Source organism: Patella vulgata, chromosome 5 (assembly GCF_932274485.2).
Source record: "Patella vulgata chromosome 5, xgPatVulg1.2, whole genome shotgun sequence".
In the NCBI taxonomy this organism is placed as follows: Eukaryota; Metazoa; Mollusca; class Gastropoda; family Patellidae; genus Patella; species Patella vulgata.
Window position 1 is genome coordinate 28,611,037 of NC_065883.2, and position 13,336 is coordinate 28,624,372.

Here is a 13,336-nt window from a genome sequence, read left to right on the forward strand (position 1 = left end):
ATTTTCAAATTTGGTGTTAAGCACTGGGATCGGAGAGATTATCAGCCTCCTAGTACAACTCTCACTGTTCCACAGATATATAACGTGCCTGCAAGAGCCCGTGAACACGATAGAAATCAGATATCTTGAAGGCATAAAAGATCCTTATCAAATTTGTTCAACATTCCGGTTTTCTTTTCTGATAAGCTGCAGCCCTTTACCGTGGGTGTATTTCCACGTTTTGCGTGACTTTCTTTGTTTCATTTCAGAAGCGGATGTAGCAAATTGTCTGCTGTACTTCTATTATGACATGAAGAGCTTTATAAGTGTTACCACCCATTGTTATTACCCCCTACCCAGCTACCAAATACGCCATCGACCATATTGGTGGTTGTATATAATCACTGATAAAACCTTGATCTATTCACATGCATATCTACATGTACTGGGTTATTAATAACATATTATGTCAGCTCTTTTATTATTGGGACCATGCAGGGTTCCCCATTCAGATCATCATTATTCTACGCACACATAAGTGAACTTTACAAATCTCAATGAAATATCCTATTATGAAACTGTCTTTACATGACCACCTATTTTCTGGAACATGTGTGATCTAAATTTATTTTGCATGATTTGTATTACATGTACATGCTTGAAGAAACCACTTAACTTTACTCTTGATTTTTGTAGTTGTGTAAGATGTTAAAAAGGGTATTTAATACGACGTCCAGTTAATTTAATCAATAAGCAGTAATGTAAGTAGTTTATTTGTTTTTATTTAAAAAAAACAGCAACAATTTTTTATTTCCAAACTATTTTGGTTATTTTTCTTGATTTCCACAATACTATTTTATCAACTAAAGGAATTGACCTTGAACAAGTTTGTTATTTTTCTTGTTTTCAAAAAATTGTCAAGACAAAGAATTTACTCCAATAAAATTTAAAAACTTTCAATTTCTAAAAATAAAATACTTCCTTACCTTAAATTCTCTATTCCAATAAGATTTTACAACAAGACTCGTTTTTCAACGTCGGCACAACAACGCCGTGTCGTTCTATTTGATTTTGTCAAACAGAATTGGAATGAATTGACATTCAAGCGTTATATACAATAAATACTATATATCCTCTCGCTCTGTGCACGCGTTCGTCATGGTTTGTATTGAATGTTTTCCCCGCCTATTTGTTGGTCAGCGGTTGATCCTGTTACTGTAAATAGAAATGCACGTATGGTTGTATGTTTGTATTTATGACATTTATGATAAGCCGATTTTACTATCCTTTATATTTTCTGCGATAATACCTCGAGTGGAAAGTGAAGAGCCATATATTGGCATGCGAGATGGGGATTATAAAATCACTTTGATAGAATGTTATCCGTCCAATTGCTCTTAATTAGTCGGATTTTTAGGAACAGCAATTGGTTAATAACATGTCTTGATCAGTTGAATCAGGTTGGGCTGCGGTCCCATTTTCATTATTTTGCCCTTTTCACGATATTGCCTAGAAGAGAACGTCGTAAGAGTTTTCGAGACAGGTTAAATGGAATACAATGAATTTTCTTTGGTAAAACAAATGCTTAGGGGCAAATAAAATGGTTTATCAAAATCTAAGGAATGGTAATATCATTAATTATCAATTGCAAGAATTTGGGGAAACATAGAATATTGGGGTCACATGTCGAACAACGCGTTTTTTCCAGGATATTCCTGTAGCCATTGAATCGGAGTTCCTGTCGCCGTCATGAATCAGACCAGGAAGTTAAGGATAGATAATCACGTGGCTTGCCCTGAAGGTCCTCAAGGATTGTTTACAGTGAAATAATTATATTATCACACTTCCTTGTACTTTTTTCCAAGAACAAAAAAAAAAAAGACAAAATAAATGACGCAAATAAAATCCCGAACACCATGTCCAAAGGACCATATATTATTGATCTTCTACGAGTGAGGCCATCTCTCTATATACTTATATTTTAGAAGGGGGGGGGGGGCGAAAGGTTAGCACGTGCGCTCTGTATCATACGGTCTGTCATTGAGTCAACTGGCGTGGTTTCGTCTCTCCGGTTGTACGCGACAAGGAGTAGGGTCGCCTGTCCAACCTCGTGGGTTTTCTCCGTGTCCTCCTGTTTCCTCCCACTGCTAAAGATCCCGACGCGGAAGCGAATTATTGAAATGAAATTGAACCAGTGTTAGTCTCGAAATGACCTAGTTTGTGTCGAGTGGACGTTAAAAAACATCTCTCTCTCTCTCTCTCTCTCTCTCTCTCTCATATTTTAGACGGCCGTTTGTTTGTTTGGGGAGCCACCGTAGCTAAGTGAGTAAGACGCTGGCTCTCTAGCCTGGCCGAGAAAGTTCATCGGGATTTTCCGACGCGGTTTCCCCTTGTCAGTGATGCCAGACGCAGGGCCCGACAAGGGCAGCTGTTTAGTCTTTCGGATGGTATGAAGAACCGAGGTCCCGTGTACGGAAATGAAATGAAATGGGATTTAACGTCCTACTGTTCTGCTCCTATACTGGGCTAATGAAGACGGGCATACGCCATACAGTGTGCTATGAGGGAAATTTTGCCCGGGCAGCGGCACTATCGCCTACTCTTATATCGAATTCCAGCTGCCAAGGGATCTTTTACGTGCATTCCAATGTAGTCCGTAGCGCAGCTGTTCGGGCAAAATTTCCATCATAGCACACTGTATGACGTATATGCCCGTCTTCATTAGCTCAATCAGGGCAGAACAGTAGGACGTTAAACCCCATTTCATTTTATTTCTGTTTGCCTGTTTGGGGTTGACGGCTACCCTAGGGATCCCCCAAGGCTGAAATTTGAGATGTAAGGGCAGCTCGAGCCAGTGAATGACGTGGGTCTGGTGGCGGTGAACTCCTGTTCAGGGCTCTACTTGTGCAATGTCGGGTAAACAGATAAGATATTATTTACTAAATAGGATGATTTACCAAATAGGATGATTAGAACAACTACGTCAAAAAGCGATAATTCACATCCCTTAATAGGATACTACGCAATAAAAGATCAACACGGCTATTTATAGGGAAATATAAATTCTTAAATGCCTTGTCTATTCTTCTATCATAGTAAATTTAAAAGATTATTGCCCTAACGTTTTTGCAGTGGAATATTGTCCTTGGTCTTTGTTATTATGACTCACTTCTATTTTACTGAACTTTACGCCATGTTGTAATCGACTGATCGCCATCTTAACGTATTCGCGAAATCTACTTTATGGACCTGTTTTTAATCCTATTGAACTCAAGTCAGGATATTATCTAGCTTTGATATTTTGTTTTGTTTTCTTAATTAGATGTTAAATAATCAATCTGGGTACATGTTAGCTTGGATTAAGCCGTGAAAATTTTGATAGTTTCCTACAAAATGCAAATAACGCACCGTTACTTTGATGCAAACTACGAAAACACAACAGTCAAGGAAATGGACATTTTACTTCTCTACAGGCAAACACGCGTTTTTTTTTAAAGAACGAAGTAAAATTGGAACTGATTGATTCGTTTTGAAAACATATCCATCATATGCTATCTGTTAAGATTATTGGCGTTCAGATTTCTTGGTTCGGTAAGTAAGACGTTGCTTGCTAACCTAGAGTTCCCGTGTTCAATCTTGGTGTAAGCCCAGAAAGTTCATCGTGACTTCCTGGTGTGGTTTCCAGGCAATGGAATACATGTACTGGGTGATACAAATTGGCATACACTTATAAGAACAGAGAGAGAGAGAGAGAGAGAGAGAGAGAGAGAGTTTAACGTCCACTCGACGCAAACTAGGTCATTTCGGGACCAACACATGGATCAATTTTATTTCAATAATTCGCTTGCGCGTATGGGTCTTTAGCAGTGGAGGAGGAAACCGGAGGACCCGGAGAAAACCCATAAGGTTGGACAGGCGACCCTACTCCTTGTCACGTACAACCGGGGAATCGAACCACGCTAGTTGACTCAATGACAGACCTTTGATACAGCGCGCACGTGCTATCCATTCATTTCAACATAAGAGTAGGCCGTAGTGTCACTTTCCGAGAAAAATGTCCGTAATATCACCCTGTATGGCGTATTAGCAGTCAGTGCAGAACAGTAGGACGTTAAACCTCATTTCAATTCATTTCATTTCATTTTTAGAATTCTTGTAATTGTTGGAGACACACGCACACACCTATCCTAATGTCCTTAAATAGTTAAGACTTGAATTATATCTCAAACATTATCAGTTTTATATCAAAATTATATAGAAACCGGGTGTTTTAATTATACATAAAAAAGATAAAATTAAAAATAACACCCAACAGTAAACAATTTTCTTCCGTCTTGCTGTCTTAAAATCCCCACTATTCGTTATTTGTATACAATTCATAGAAATCATACACATAGTTTAGAAGAATCTAGGAAATAGATCATAAAGGAAATATTTTCTTTACATATTTCTATGTATTTAACCCATCTTTAATCTTCAAGATTGCTTTAATATTAAAAAAAAAGTATTTTGTGTATTATTTCCTAAAAGTATGGGTTGCTTAAGTGTCTTAAATCCAAGCCATTGTGTAGTCGATCAGGACTACGGGGAAGGGTAAGCTTACTCACAGAGCACTTGATACATCTTCCTATTTAATATTAGGCATTTTATTTATTTGTAAAAATACGTGCAAATTTCACATATTTGCAGTGATATAATTTTATAAACATTTTTTAAAATTTTTTTTAGATCGTGCTATAAATGAATAAATAGATAAATTTTTTAAAAAAAAGCTCAACGTATAGAGTTTTTATTGGTTAAGAAGATCCAATGGGCTGACAGTGTTTCGCGGTTTAAGTTTACAAAGAAATCAATACACCAAATCGATTTATGGTCACCTTGCCCATTTATTTATAGGAACTGTAACCTGTAAATAATGTCTTATCTGACAAAGTAGGGGCTCATTCGGGAAATCATTAAGTAGATGTTCATAAGGATAAGAAATGAAATGAAATGGGGTTAACGTCCTACTGTTCTGCTCTTACTAGGCAAATGAAGACGGGCATACGTCATGCAGTGTGCTATGAGGGAAATTTTGACCGGACAGCGGCGCAAAGGCCTACTCTTATATCGAATTCCAACTGTCAATGGATCTTTTACGTGCATGCTAATGTATACACGGAACCTCGGTGTTTCATCCCATCCCATCCAAACGACTAGACAGCTGTCCTTGTCAGGCCCTCCGCCCTACATCACTGACAAGGGTAAGAAACCACACCGGAAAATACCCCATGACCTTTCACGGCCATCGCAGTGATCGAACTTAGGCCTATAAGGATATAGACCAGGACTCAATGCACAATGCCTGTAATAGGCCCCACCTTGTTCTGTGTATAACATCACTATTAAGTGCATGACGAATGGAAGAAGTACTTCGGTGCAAATATCGGTTGTCAGCCAACGAAACATATATATATATACTAGAGGGTTATTATGACCACAAGAGAAATAACTCTGCAATTAGTATAGACAAACGACTCTCGTCTAAAGAAATCCGTTTTTAAGACTATTACTTGACTATTATATATGAACCCTTCATAGCTATGTTGGTTAATCTTTCTAGAAAAAAATCCTAACGCAATAGACACAAGATGCCATCGGGGGAACCATGGGGTTCCTTAGTATGGCGGGGTATCGGGTTCAAAATGCAATCTAGAGTAAAAAGCAGAAAGTCAACAGTAAAAAGCAGAAAGTCAACAGTAAAAAGTAGAAAATCTAAAGTAAACGGGAAAATTCTTATCTAAAAGGGTGAAAACCTATAAATTTATGTACTTAGTCAGTAGAAACATCAAACTTTTCAACTTTTAATCGTCATAATTCTACTTTCATGGACAAAATTTCTCCTTTCTACTATCAACTTTTGACTTTCGACTTTCCGCTTTCTACTTTCTACTGTCAACTTTTGACTCTCGACTTTCCACTTCAGATTTTCTACTCACGATTTTCTAACGCAGATTTTCTCCAATACTATGGTGGCTGATAGTGGCCATGTAATTTTTCGCCATTTTCATAACCCGACAACACGACATAACGACAGTATTAGTGAGAGCATACATCAAAGTAGACTTGGATATAGAGACTTTTGGCAAGCGGAATCTTTCACATCCGTATCGCGTATCCGTATCGTATACATTATACGTTGCGTCAGTGTAGTTTTAGAGTTTTGACAGACGTTCGCGCCGCGTACGTATGAGTAGCTGAGCTGAGCTGAGTCAACATGACGACGGTTATCTACCAAAATCACGATCAGTGCTAGTCAAGTGCCTAGCCACAGATGCCTAGACTCGGCAGCAATTTTTGGTTTCACTCATTTCAGAAAGTTTGTACCCCTTTACGGTAGAATCACACCATTTACACCTCCCTAAATTTAGCACGAAGATCAATCAGCATGCAGACAAACAGGAACAATATGAAAATTCCGAGAAAAACTTATAAAAAATAATGATTAAAAACACGTCTTTATCATGGTTAAAATCACATCAAATATACACCTTCGTGTTCTAGGATACACATAGATTCATAATAACGCTATGCCACAACATTTCAGCGTATAAATGTAGCAAAAAAGGCGATAAAAAGACGACGATGTTATACGGACCTTTCCGTATGAAAGATGTTCGATACGTGCTACCGTATCCATGTGCCGTATCACGTATGAAATGAAATGAAATGGGGTTTAACGTCCTGCTGTTCTGCTCCTAACCTGGGTTGATGAAGACGGGCATACGCCATACAGTGTGCTATGAGGGAAATTTTGCCCGGGCAGCGGCGCTACGGCCTACTCTTATATCGAATTCCAACAGCCAAGGGATCTTTTACGTGCACGCCAATGTGTACACGGGACCTCGGTTTTTCGTCCCATCCGAACGACTAGACAGCTGTCCTTGTCAGGCCCTCCGTTCTGCATCTCTGACAAGGGGAAACCACGCCGGAAAATCGGGATGAACTTTCTCGGCCAATGCAGGGATCGAACACCCGACCTCCAAGCTAGCGAGCCAGCGTCTTACCCACTTAGCCAGTATCACGTATGAGACATACACACACATTGATGACGTCACACACAAAATCCATACGGATACGCGATGCGGACCAGGAATTTACGCTTGCCAAAAGTCTCTATATCTAAGTCTACTTTGATGTATGCTCTCACTAATACATGTACTGTTGTTATGTCGTGTTGTCGGGTTATGAAAATGGCGAAAAACTGCATGGCCACTATCAGCCACCATAGTATTGGAGAAAATCTGCGTTAGAAAATCGTGAGTAGAAAATCTGAAGTGGAAAGTCGAGAGTAAAAAATTTGACAGCAGAAAGTAGAAAGCGGAAAGTCGAAAGTCAAAAGTTGATAGTAGAAAGTAGAAATTATGTCCATGAAAGTAGAATTATGGCGATTACAAGATGAAAAGCTTGAGGTTTCTGCAGACTAAGTACATAAATTTATAGGTTTTCACCCTTTTAGATAAAAAATTTCCCCATTTACTTCAGATTTTCTACTTTTTACTGTTGACTTTCTGCTTTTTACTCTAGATTGCATTTTGAACCCGATACCCCGCCATACCTTGGGGCTAAATGGCTAGCTTCATTTTTAAAGTGTTTGTAGGAAATCATATAACACTGACAAATGCTGTTGAAATTAGGCTGAGGGTTTCCCTTCATATATAGATATGTCAATACACTAAATTCTCGGGGTCGTAATGTTCTAAAACAATTGTTTGAATGACTTGACAAATAAATAATGACTAGTCAAGAATCCAATGTGCACGTCCCACGTCTACTGAAAAGATTTATGCTCCAATAATGGACAAAAGAACGCAAGATCATGTCTATAATAGGACATGGAGCATGCGTTAAAAAGTGTGGAATCACGCCTGGTAAGGGTGACCTGCTCATTTAGTCAAATTATATCCGTCTACATCAGATAAATTCCCTAAAAAAAATGGATATAAGAATAGACCCGAAGGTGGATTGAACAGGCATGACGTTTCATTATAAACTGCATTCAGTAATCAGTTTACAGGGTTTTTTTTACTATTATTAAAATTGAAAGGAAGGATTATATAGAAACAGGATGCGCTTTTAATGAGTTTTAATCATAGATTAAAATAGAACATTAAAATTTAATATTAGGTTGTTTACCTGTTTATTAAATAGACATGTAACGCCGTGAAACATGTCAAGGATTTAAGTGTGTCTTTAGCCTTAAAATTCGTACGTGACATGGTAGGCCCATTATCGTTCCGTCTTTCAGCTAATATATGTGCAGAAAAACGCCAGATCTTCGATAATTCAGCTCACAGGCAACCCCACTCATTTGTATTCTAGCCCCGCTCCAATGTTATTAACATCAGCGACTTCAAAATTTTATTAATAGCCAACTTTGATTGGTCAATTGAACAGGATATACATTGATCTCATACATTGACCTTCAACACACCTCAAATAAACAGCATCCTAAGCAAAATGAATTTTTCGTCACATTCGAACGACTATACGTTGTCCTGCAGCAGAAGTGGCGTTTCGATCCCTGGTGTGAATATATATTCGTGGGTTTACTCCGGTTTCCTCCACAGGAAAGACCCCGGTGAATAAAAAATATATAAGAAGAACAGGAGTGCAGTTCATCATGATTTTGGGTATAGAAATAAATAAACAAATAGTTTATGTGAATGTGTTGAGTTCAGTTCGGCATGCTTTTGGGTATTGAAATAAATAAACGAATAGTTTATGTGAATGTGATAAAAAAATTTCTTTTCGATTTTTTGGCCTCTGATGGTCGTATGTGGTGTTTGTTTTTTCTTTAACACCCCCCCCCCCCTCCGCTTGCTTTCTATAAATTTCCTGTCAAAATCTTGTCAATCTGATTATTGTTACATCAGTAAAACTAAAACGTAGTACATGTATTTGGTATGTCATATGTTGTGTTAAATCACAGTTTCTGTGTTTTAGCAAGGTGACCTCCAGATACCACAGATATATATACGCCAAAATGACGATATCTACCATGTATCTTTCAAAAACTTTCGAGATATACCCTCGCCAAGAAGCTTGTCTTCGGGTCCTGTCGTGTCGCGGGCCTAACGTAATCAGATACTGGAACTAATAGAACACTTACGCAGACACAATTCGGCTCAATTAACACCAATATCTTTCAATGAAAATCTTAATGAGTCCATACTGCAGTTTGCCGTTCTCTAACCTAATAATGATAATGTTATAATTGCTTTATGTCGTGTGGTGTGTGTTTGTAAAATAAACACAAGTTTGTATAATTAGCTAATCCTAGCGGAAGTACCCGTCATGTAGCCATGATTATAAATTGAAGTAGGCCATTGGTTACCCAATAAAATAAGACAATACAGAAGTTGCTACGGCTGATTTGAATATATAAATCTAGGGAACTGAATATATTTGGGTGGTCGTGTGGAAGACGCCCTTTTATTGAAAACAAGCATGATTTTTTTGTCATTTAGGTTACATGACTGCTATAGCTACATGGCTATCTGTCCAACGATAATTTGCGGGTTCTTTGGTCTGTATCTTTGATGAATAGAGACTTTAAATTTTGGCAAGCGTAAATTCCTGGTCCGTATCGCGTATGCGTATGGATTTTATGTGTGACGTCATCAATGTGTGTGTATTTCTCAAACGTGATACGGCACACGGGTACGACAGCACGTATATATCGAATAGCTTTCATACGGAAAAGGTCCGTATAACATTTTACCGTCTTTTGTGCTACTTGGATACGCTGAAATGTTGTATCATAGCGTTTTATGAATCTGTGTGTATCCTAGAACACGAAGGTGATCTGATATGATTTTATCCATGGTAACGACTGAAATGTAATCATTATTTTTGATGGGTTTTTCTCGGAATTTTCATACTTTTCCTGTCTGCATGCTGGTTGATCTTCGTGCTAAATTTTGGGAGGTGGGATCTTTCTGAAATGATACATTAGTGAAACCAAAAATTGCAGTCGAGTCGAAGTCGAAGATTTTTAATAAGATTCGACATTAATTTTTTTTAATAGCCCAGCGCCCGTCGAGCGACTTCACTTCCTCCGGGAAATTGTAGGCTAGGCACTTGACTAGTACAGGTGGTGATGCTATAATAGAATTAAGCTCAGTTCAGCAACGTATACATACATGACGCGAAAATCTGCCAAAACTTTAAAACTACATTGACACAACGTATCACGTATACGATACGGATACGTGATACGGATAGGAAAAATCCGCTTGCCAAATGTCTCTAATATCTAACTCAATTTTTCAAAATGTGTTACAATAATTCAATTGAGTTTTACATTAAAGTAGAACAAATTATTGTGAACAAATTCTTTAAATTCGAATCGATACACATCAGGCTTTTACAACGGTAACATAGAGACTCGTGCAGGAGGAAATAACTCAAATATAGAAGAACCTCCTGATTCAAAACACTTAGAGATTCTTTGCAACTCGTGTTGCAGTTAAAAGGTTACAGTTTGTATGTAAACGTTTTCGTGTGAAATCATAGGGAATAAGGAAAGTCTGAAAAGGAAAACAAACACATTATATCCTGATGGGTGTATAGGTGTCAGTTTTGTTGCAATGTAAAGATACATTATGTAAGGTTTAGATAAAGAACTAGCCATTCTTGCTATAATAGTTCGAAAGTAGATGATGTAAAATGAATAATTTGAAAATTTCATTGAAATTACTCTATTGCAAGCGAAGATATTAGCCTTTGAAGGTTTGACAGACGTGTGCAATAATTTCAACCACCGTACTGGTTGATCGAAGCTAAGTCTCGGTCCTCCATATTTGATTAAATCAAAGAGTTGATTAAGGCCTGGATCAGTTAATTAATGTCTAATTAATACTTTAGAAAACATTTCAGGCCTAAAGAAAGACCTGCAATAGGCAGATTTAGCTCTTGCATAATGCATGTTTAACAAACAAAACACCAAATCTCAAACATCAGCAAAAACATAATTGTATATCACCATTTCGTATGCATGCCAGTGTCTCTAGGTGTAATGGAGATTACCCGAAGAAATCCCATGATTTGCATAGATGACAGGCCTTATGATCTACATTGCAGGCATGAAACCACCTCTTCATATATTAGTAAGTGACAGCCATCAATGACATCGGGCTAATGAAGACGAGCACACCCCATGCAGTGTGCTATTATGAGTTAAATATTGCCCGGGCAGCGGCGCGATGGCCTACTCTTCCAACTGTCAACGATTCGTTTGAGTGCACGCCTGTATGTACACGGTATCTCGATTTTCTGCCCAATCTGAACGATTGCAAGCCATTCCACCACCCCCGCACCGCACTGACAATGCACCCGATTAGATTTTATTACATACTTCGAGAAGGTATTTGTTGAGTAATAAAACCTTCTAGTAGTTTATCGAGGGCTGGCCGCCCTTACCGCACGGTACAAATATTATCACCACTAGAAGCAACAAATTCCAGAACAAGCCAGAAATCATACCAAAATGGCCGCTTTATACAAATGAGTATTTTGGGGAATACTAACCCGAACCCTTACCCTAACCCTTTTAAGAGAAGTAAAAACTAAATTAGACCCAAGTTTAGTCTTTTAAAAAGGGTTAGGGTTCGGGTTAGTTATCCCCAAAATTCTCATTTATATAAAGCGGCCATTTTGGACTCCGGAAACACCCGAACCTCGATAAACTACTAGAAGGTTTTATTTGTACCGTGCGGTAAGGACGGCCAGCCCTCGATAAACTACTAGAAGGTTTTATTACTCAACAAATACCTTCTCGGAGTATGTAATAAAATCTAATCGAGTGGACAATGATAGAGAGAGGGGGGGGGGGTGAAAGAGAGAGAAATGGGATTTTACGTCCACTCGACACAAACTAGGTCATTTCGGGATCAACATATGGTTCAATTTTATTTCAATAATTCGCTCGCGCGTAGGAGTCTTTAGCAGTGGGAGGAAATCAGAGGACCCTGGAAAATCCCACATGGTTGGTTAGGCGACCCTACTCCTTGGCACGTACAACCGGGGAATCGAAAGCACGCCAATTGACTCAATGACAGACCTTATGATACAACGCGCACGCGCTAACCATTGGGACCTCCCCCCCCCCACACACACACACACATTGACAATGAGAAATCATCTAAAATTAATTAAAATCATTGAAGTATATGATTTCTACAGCGCATAAACAACTTTTTTTTTTAAATTTCCTTTTTTTTTCTTTTTTTTTTTTAATTTTTATTGCCATGTTAAGAAAATTAATAGAAATTTGAAACTGCCTATAAATTTATACATTCTCAGAAAATCTTTCATCTTCGAAATTTATATGCGTGACATGATCTGTTCAAATTTAAAACAGTATAATAATTTTGATCTGGTTACGGTGAAAGATACCTCGTATCTCCAAAAATATACTTTATGAGGCAATTTATGAAATTAACAAATAAACCAAAGCCCCGTCAACAAGAAAACAACACACCTTTGGTGTTTGATTTTTTTTTAAATTAGAAGACAAACTATCTTTATTTAAAATACATTATGTAAGATTTAGATAAAGAGCTGACCATTCTTGCTATACTAGTTCAAAAATAGATAAGGTAGAATGAAAATAATGAAAATTTCATTCAAATTACTTCATTCTGAGCTAAGTTATCACTGTTTGTAGTTTTGACAAGATGTGTGCATTGTGGTAACCAGGACACTGGTATATTTGATACTTAGCCTCGCTTTTCCACATTTAAATTAAATTTTTAAATGGCGAACGCTTCTAATCTATAGTTAAAATCTCGAGTATCCGATGCCATCGAGAGTTGATTATGGTCTTGTTTTGAACATTTCAGGCCTAAAGAAAGCCCTGCAATAGGCAGATTTAGCTCTTGCATAATGTATGTTTAAATGATAGAGCATTTGAAATTACTCTTTTAGCTTATAAACAGTAAAGGATGTCATTCACGAAGCTTGTATGTTTATCTTTGGGGTACACGTCCCATTTATTAAGAATATTCACATAGCCAGACACGGTTGTATACTGGTACATGTGTATCCGATGTAGTAGAATAAGAAACGCAATCATTACCCAAAGAACACAGCCACGACATCGCCCTCTTTAAATAACACCGCCATTCGTCAAATACATAGGCCTACAGCAAACGCGGCGAGATAAATTATTTGTGTATAATAATATATGTTATTTTGTGGCGACTGAATAATCAAAGTCAGTATGACCCAGATGAAGGGCCTATTTTTGTACAGTGTTGGCTTGGTAGAGCAACAAAGATTCCTCCAAAGATTTTGGTTTCGTTACCAAATCGCA

At 37.8% G+C, this 13,336-nt stretch overlaps 2 protein-coding genes across 3 annotated transcripts in view; one reads left to right on the forward strand and one right to left on the reverse strand.

Annotated features, from left to right (window-relative positions):
• LOC126822319 (dual oxidase maturation factor 1) overlaps positions 1–1,145 on the reverse strand; it is a 41,885-nt gene extending 40,740 nt beyond the window's left edge. The window contains exon 1 of the mRNA XM_056100836.1: positions 966–1,145. The gene's annotated coding sequence lies outside the window, so the exon portion shown is untranslated. The remainder of the gene's footprint in view (positions 1–965) is intronic.
• The window catches only part of LOC126822318 (dual oxidase 2), a 71,299-nt gene that overhangs the window by 21,089 nt on the left and 36,874 nt on the right, over positions 1–13,336 (forward strand). For both annotated transcript variants that reach the window (XM_050551121.2, XM_050551120.2), the window contains exon 2: positions 676–740. The gene's annotated coding sequence lies outside the window, so the exon portion shown is untranslated. The remainder of the gene's footprint in view (positions 1–675; positions 741–13,336) is intronic.